Here is an 8111-nt window from a genome sequence, read left to right as displayed (position 1 = left end):
TTTAATAAAATCACTTTTTACTTATTAATTAACCCAGAATAGGCATTAATACCGGGGGGGAGGGGCAAACAGCTCTGCATATCTCTCTATCAGTGTTATAGAGAGTGAACAATTTATGAGTTTACCCTGTATAAGCATTATACAGGATAAAATGGATTTATTTGGGTTTAGACCCCACTGGGAGTTGGGCATCTGAGTGTTAAAGATAAGAACACTTCTGTAAGCTGCTTTCAGTTAAGTCTTCAGCTTTGGGGCAAGTAATTCAGACCCTGGGTCTGTGTTGAAGTGGATGGGCGTGTCTGGCTCAGCAAGACAGGGTGCTGGGGTCCCAAGCTGGCAGGGAAGCAGGGGCAGAAGTAGTCTTGGCACATCAGGTGGCAGCTCCCAAGGGGGTTTCTGTGATTCAACCCGTCACAAGTGTAATGGCCATATTGTTAGGTGCAAAAACTATACAGGTCTTCATGCAAATTTAAAAGCTTAAACCTTAAAATAACATACTATATTTGGGTTGTCAAGGAATCAACGTATAGTAACTGATAACTCAGACACGTTAAGACAATATAAATCAATGAGATAGGGTGGTCTCTGGCTTCACAGTATGCAGGAAAGCTAGATCAGGTTTCCAGAAAGAAGGGTTGCAGTGTCCAAAAAAGAAATCATACTCAAATGGAATTTCCTCAGGGAAGATAATCTAGGAGTGGAAACTATTTGGTTACAATTCCAAATCAACAAAATCATTTCTATGCATGTAGAAGCACAACTAGTAGAATAGTATTTTAAAGCATTCCCCTGGTCAGGAATCACATAGAATGCTTCCATAATAGCTGACCATTACCCACATGTGGTATCTATTCTGCTACACAGATCAGAACAACTGACATTCACAGTAATGTTCACATTATGTTCTAGCCATCTCAACCCATTTAAATCTTTCAAGGTGGCAGGGAGGTCCACACTCACTGTGCTGGAGTACTACAAGAACTGGACTATACAGGATTCAGATGGAAGCCAGCTCAAACTTAGGCAGTTGTTGCAGCAAGATGCACTGAATTCACAGTTTACTGTACTACAGATAGAAAAGTCCCTCTTTTCCACACCTTGGGAGCAACTAAAAAGATCAGCAGGAAGAACAAAGGAGGGGTAGCTATGAGCCCTCATGTCAGCCCTGTAGCTCTATAAAAAGGAACATGGGTTTGTACAGTCTTGAAAACCCCTGGTCTGACCGATACTAAAGAAATACTGCTCTAATATTTAATGATGGTTAAAATAGACTTAGTATTGGGAATATTCCCTGATTTGTAGGAGCATCCACCATTCTTCCTCCTCACCTTCCTTAACCATAACTGATAAAACATTTAAAAGGTATTCACCAAACAGCCTGTACAACTTTAAAAACGATATGTTTGCAAAATACAGCCAGAGAAGCTGTACAATGCACCAATAGGAAAAGTATGATGGCTCAATCCCCTCACTAGTAACTACACTTGAAAAGAATGGCAGTGTCCCCAGGCACCAGTTCTGCCACACTTTCTCATGTGAGTAATCTCATTGAAGTCAGTGGGAAGATTTAGGTGAGTAATGACTTCCTGAATGAGGTTGCAGTACTGTGCCGTGTTTGGTCAACCTGTAGGTACCTAAGGTACATAGTTACGTTACTATTTTGGATTATTATTTTAAACAAGAGGTCTTCGCTGTTCTGTTCGATGAACTAAATTTACTCAGGCACCATTCAGTACAAAAATACATAAATAATGTTCTTGGTTTGAATTAGTTAATTATGGCTTCATTTTCTGTGTGCATATGGTAGATTCTGCTTATTGGCAACCCCTCTGTTGCCAGTAAAAAGTTGCCATTATCCAGCAGTTACTAATAAGCAGAAGGCAGGTTTGCAGCACTGCAGCCAGATGCTGGGGCTTTCTACATGGAGCTGGAGTACTGGGAACCAAGGGAACTGCACAGGACCTCTCCCTGGGAGGTGGAAGGGTCCCCAGAGCTCAGGCTGCAGCTCAAGTCAAAACATCTACACTGCAATTAAACAGCTCTGCAGCCCAAGCCTGAAACAACTGGCACAGGCCAGCCATGAGTGTCTAATTGCACTGTAGATATACCATGACAGGCTCAGCTGCATTGCCCTGAAACTGCCTGATTAATTACTGCACCTGATTGGCAGCAGGACCAGCAGCCTGATTTATAAGCCCAGCAGCAACAACAGAGCAGGGCTGGACTTGGGGTGGCTGAGGCTGGCAGTTAGGGGCTGCGCAAGGCAAGGCAGAATTTTCTGATCACAAATGAAGTCATTCTGGAAACTGAAGAGCAGTGCTGGCTCCAGGGTTTTGGCCGCCCCAAGCAGCCAAAACCAAAAAAAAAAAAAAAGCCGCGGCCGCAATCGCAATTGCGATCTGCGGCGGCAATTCGGCGGGAAGTCCTTCACTCCGAGTGAGGGACCGTCCGCCGAATTGCCGCCGAATACCTGGACCTGCCGCCCCTCTCCCGAGCGGCCGCCCCAAGCACCTGCTTGAGAAGCTGGTGCCTGGAGCCGGCCCTGCTGAAGAGTCTATTAGAGAGAATCTATGGGTACAAATGGATGGGGAGTAGAATCAAATGATGACGATATCAGCAAAAAAGCAAAGCTGAGGAAGGAAATAAACCAAAAGGTTATAATTGTAAGATTCCTAACCAAAGAAATAAGATCAAGTGATATTAGCCCTGGGGAAGTAGTTGACTGCATTGATAAATGTATAGGGGATATTGTAAGGAGTTAGGTGGTGGTCTTTTAGTTGAACATGAAAACAAAGAGCAGGCTGATAAACTGCCAAAACCTAAAATGCTAGGGAAAGTTAAAATAATTTGCTGCTTCCAAATTATTTGACTGAAATAAAGGGGCAATATATGACGTGCCATTAGAGCTGACCAATGATGAGACAACAAAGCATATCAGAAGATGGAAGTACCAAAGAAATATGAGGATTGTTGGGAATTCAATAGGCAAACTGTAGCACATGATGTTAGAACTCCATGTGCCGTTCATGTTAAAATGTGGGTGCAGGAGTTGAAAGACAAGGAAAAGATGAATGAAGTCAAAACTTTTAGTCATAGGAAAATTAGTTATGGATGGAAAGTCACATGTCCAAATGTGGATTTAGATTTATTTTATAAACTTAAGGGTAAAAGAGACAGTGGGTATGAAAAATGAAGTGTACCAGCATATAGATGAAAAATGGAGTTGGTTTTGTTAAATATATACCAATGGGTCCAAATAAGAAAAAACAGGAAGAGGAGGGACAGCATACTGTATACCAAAATTGGGAATTAGTACATCTAAAATAATATCTGATTATTTAGCTGTCATGACAGCCGAACGAGTAGCAATAACACTAGCATTAAATTGGATCTGGGATGTGCGCCCAGCAGCAGCAGTCATTTTTTTCAGATTCAATCTCAGGCTTTATGGTGATAAAAAAGAGTGTCTCAGAATACAGAAGTAATTTAATCAGTGAAATTATATGTCTAATAACAGCTAGCAGATGGGGATACATGTAACATTAGCTTGGATCCCAATGCATATTGGGATAACAGGGAATGGAAAGGCGGACAAAGCAGCTAAAAATACTGAGAAATGGAAGATTGATAAAGAAATACCTTTGAATAAACAGGAATTCAAAAGTCTATTATAGAAAAAATTAAAAGAAGAATGGCAAAAAAATGGATTAATGAAAAAAAGATTTTTTGAACTGTGCTCTAGCATTGAGAATAATTATGTATCAGAAGGGTAGCCATGTTAGTCTGGATCTGTAAAAAGTAACAGAGTCCTGTGGCACCTTTAAGACTAACAAATGTATTGGAACATAAGCTTATGCTCCAATACATCTGAGAAATAGGAATAATGTGCTTTTCTTTAGAGTACTAACTGGCCATTGTGGCTTAAACAAAAATCTTTTTTGATGAAATAGACACCAAGATGGACAATGTATTCTCTGTAAGACGGAAGAAACAACTGATCACCTTTTATGAGTATTTGAGGGCTTTGAAAAAAGGGAAAAACTTTTTGAGGAATTAAAACATCTTAAGGTTTTTTTTAAAAGTTACATGATGTTATTTAGTAAAAATCCTGGGGAAATGGAATATTCTTAAAAAGGCATTGTTGTGTTACCTGAAAGACACAGGGCAGAGCTACGTACTGATGAATTATAGTTGGTAGCGGCTGTAGTTTATTCTGTCAAGTCTGCTTTGCCATAAAAAGAGACAAAAAGAGAGAGAAAACCAAGAGCATAGGCTGCTCACTGCACATGCTTGTGGAGTCTCTGTCTTTCTGTGCTCCCCTCACTCCTAGCCCTGCTGCAGCCTAAACCCTGCCTTGCACCCGGCCTTATTCCTGCCTTGCTTGACTCCAAGTAACCCAGTTCTGACCCTCAGCTCTGATCTCTGGCTTTGGCTTCACCCTTGGCTCTGGCATTTGGACTCCTGCTCCGACCACTAGGCCAGCCTCCTGCTCTGACTAGCCAGCCTGCCTACAGCCCCCTGATGGCTTCAGGCTATTAACTGGAAGTTGTCAATATCCAGGTTGCTATTAAGCAGAATCTACTGTAATTCAGTTTTGACTTCAATTCATATCTTGGCTCCTGGTAAGACCCAATGACATTTCAGGTAGGCCCAAAATATGTTAACCATATGATCATTTTGTGTACAGTCACTTGTCTCCTTTCGGAATACTGTAATTTCAGAACTATTCTGTGTCTGTTGTATCAGGATAATGCCACTCAACAGTAAGACCCAATCAAACCTCTACAGAATGGTTTATGTACAAAATAGGCAATTAAAGGAAAGCAGCATCAGAACTAAAAATATGCATGCGAAGATGATTCAGAATATCCTCAGTTAAAATGCAAAAAATATAGGACTTATTAATTAATGAAAGCGGTATCACGTTATGAAAATGTTCAATAGCCAAGAAATTCTAGGGAAGGAGCGGATGATTGCATGTTCCATTTCTCCTCCATAAGATATGAATTCATGGTGAATGCTATCATTTAAGAGAGCAATTATTTCCAGCTATAGAACTTTTTGAATGAGTCTAGTGAGATGCCAGCATCAATGAAAATTTAATGGCTTTCCACCTGCAGCAGCTGTGCAGTTGAAGAGCCTCAGACAGCTGTAAATATAAAAGTTGATCCAGTCAGTGTCCATTTGCAGAATGGCTTCCATCATGCTGATTAAAGCCATAAGGGTGTTTATAGAAAAGTTTTTAGTTTTGTGCAAGAAACTGGTATTAACTATATAAATGTATTGGGAATGTTTGCTCTCCTAACTGTTGTAAATTATGGAAAAGAAAAGCAACTACTCATAATCATGTCTGATATCCCATGCTCTACGTGCATCCACTGGGAGTGACAGCTTTCCGAAATGACACAGCAACTCTCTTTAACTGCTAGCTGGAGATGTTGAACAAGAGGTGGCATGGAACCAAACTAATTTAACCACCACCACTATGCTCTGAATAAAATGAACCCACTGGCTGTCCAGGATATATTTTGATTTTTCTCTGCTAATAGCTTCCAGTACATGTACTCTTTTGTGCCATGAGAAATTGATTCTTGTACTTTATACATACACGATTGACTGAGGTATTATTCTAAAATCACAAAATAAGAATATATAGCTAGGGGGACCCAGAAAAAGTATCCTGTGGTGTGAGAGGCTGAACATTAAAGAATCCCAAAAAGGTACCAAAAAAAGTCAAGAGCTGTGGCTTTTTTCTTTTTTTTTTTTTTTTTTTTTTTTTGTAATTACCTGAGTTAGTTTTGAACAGCTCGCTTAATTCAGCATGGTTCTAGTTTAGACGCATCCTAAATACCACACTAAATTCCACTGCAGATGTTTTTAAATACTTTCAATTTCTAATAACACCTGTCCTTTTGTTTTTTAAACAATTGCCATTGCCTCTGAATTGCTTCCCAAGATTTTAACATTCCTAAATATTTTTGACAGAGTTGCAGATTATGTGAGATAAGTGGCCAGTTTCATCCTGTGCAATGTCTTCATCCTTTGACATGCACTTTGTAATCATAAGAATGTATTTCATTATATTATCATTAGGGCTGTCAAGCAATTAAAAAAATTAATCACGATTAATTGCACTGTTAAATATTTAAATATTTTGATGTTTTCTAAATTTTCAAATATATTGATTTCAGTTATAACACAGAATACGTGTACAGTGCTCACTTTATATTTATATTTGATTACAAATATTTGCACTGTAAAAACAAAAAAGAAATAGTACTTTTCAATTCACCTAATACAAGTACTGTAGTGCAATCTCTTTATCGTGAGAATTGAAGTTACAAATGTAGAATTATGTACAAAAAAACTGCATTCAGAAATTTAAAAAATGTAAAATTTTAGAGCCTGCAACTCTACTCAGTCTTACTTCTTGTTCAGCCAATAGCTCAGACAAACAAGTTTGTTTACATTTGCAGGAAATAAAGGACAGTTATCTGTTCCATAACTGATGTTCTTCGAGATGTGTTGCTCAGGTGTATTCCACAGTAGGTGTGCGTGCCGGAAGTTTTTCCTTTAGCAGAAGGTTGATTTTCTTTTTTGGTGGTTTGGATTCTGTAGTTTCTGCATCACAGTGTTGTTCTTTTAAGACTTCTGAAAGCATGCTCCACACCTTGTCCCTCTCCGATTTTGGAAGGCACTTCAGATCCTTAAACCTTGGGTCGAGTGCTGTAGCTATCTTTAGAAATCTCACATTGGTACCTTCTTTGTGTTTTGTCAAATCTGCAGTGAAAATGTTCTTAAAATGAACAACATGCTGGGTCATCATCATCCGAGACTGCTATAACATGAAATATATAACAAAATGCAGATAAAACAGAGCAGGGGACATACAATTCTCCCCCAAGGAGTTCAGTTGCAAATTTAATTAACGCATTATTTTGTTTAATGAACATCATCAGCATGGAAGCAAGTTTTCTGGAATGGTGGTCAAAGCATGAAGGGGCATACAAATGTTTAGCATGTCTGGCATGTAAATACCTTGCAGTGCCGGCTACAAAAGTGCCATGCAAGTGCCTGTTCTCACTTTCAGGTAACATTGTAATTAAGAAGTGGGCAGCATTATCGCCGGTAAATGTAAACAAACTTGTTTGTCTTAGCGATTGGCTGAACAAGAAGTAGGACGGAGTGGACTTGTAGGCTCTGAAGTTTTACATTGTCTTGTTTTTGAGTGCAGGTATTTAACAAAAAAAATCTACATTTGTAAGTTGCACTTTTACAACAGAGATTGCACTACAGTACTTGTATGAGGTGAACTGAAAAATACTATTTCTTTTTTACAGTGCAAATATTTAATAAAAATACACTTTGATTTCAATTACAACACAGAATACAATATATATGAACATGAAGAAAAGCATCCAAAATATTTAATAAATTTAAATTGGTATTCTATTGTTTAACAGTGCGATTAAAACTGCAATTAATCGCGATTAATCAACAGCCCTAATTATCATTTAACATTTATGTTGTGATAGAGCCTAAATTGTTCCAGCACCCCTTGACTTCTCCATAGTTAGGAATGTATTGGTGGATCACCAGGGATGTTTCACTGAAATTAACATTGGCTGGTCAGAGGTACATGAAGGTCGCCTCTTAGGAATATTGGACATGTCCAAAAGCGACACAATGGAACATTTTTCCTAGACTGGCACATTCACATTGATGGCATTGAAATGCCAATAAAGATTCTGGGGGTGTCAGCCTTCCCTTTGTTTTCCTGGTTCATGAAGCCGTACAGTAGACACCAGCAAGGGAAGATTTTACTACAGCCTGAGTAGGCGCAGTATGACTGCTGTGTGCATTTGGTAGATTGAAAGGATGCTGGCAATGCTTCAGAACTAGGCTGGATCTCAGCAAGGTAAATATTCTTGTTGCTACTGTGTTTTCATAATATTTGTGAGGCAAAGGAGAAAATGTTCCTGGCAGAGTGGAGAGGTGAAGTGGTCAGACTGTCTGCTGCTTTCGAACAGCCAGACACAAAGGCAATTACAGGAGCCCATCAAGGAGCTAAGAAAGGCTTAAAAGGACTACTTTAACACTGTGCCATAATA

This window comes from Chrysemys picta, chromosome 6 (assembly GCF_011386835.1).
Source record: "Chrysemys picta bellii isolate R12L10 chromosome 6, ASM1138683v2, whole genome shotgun sequence".
Lineage (NCBI taxonomy): Eukaryota > Metazoa > Chordata > Testudines > Emydidae > Chrysemys > Chrysemys picta.
Note: the sequence above shows the minus strand (reverse complement) of the source record.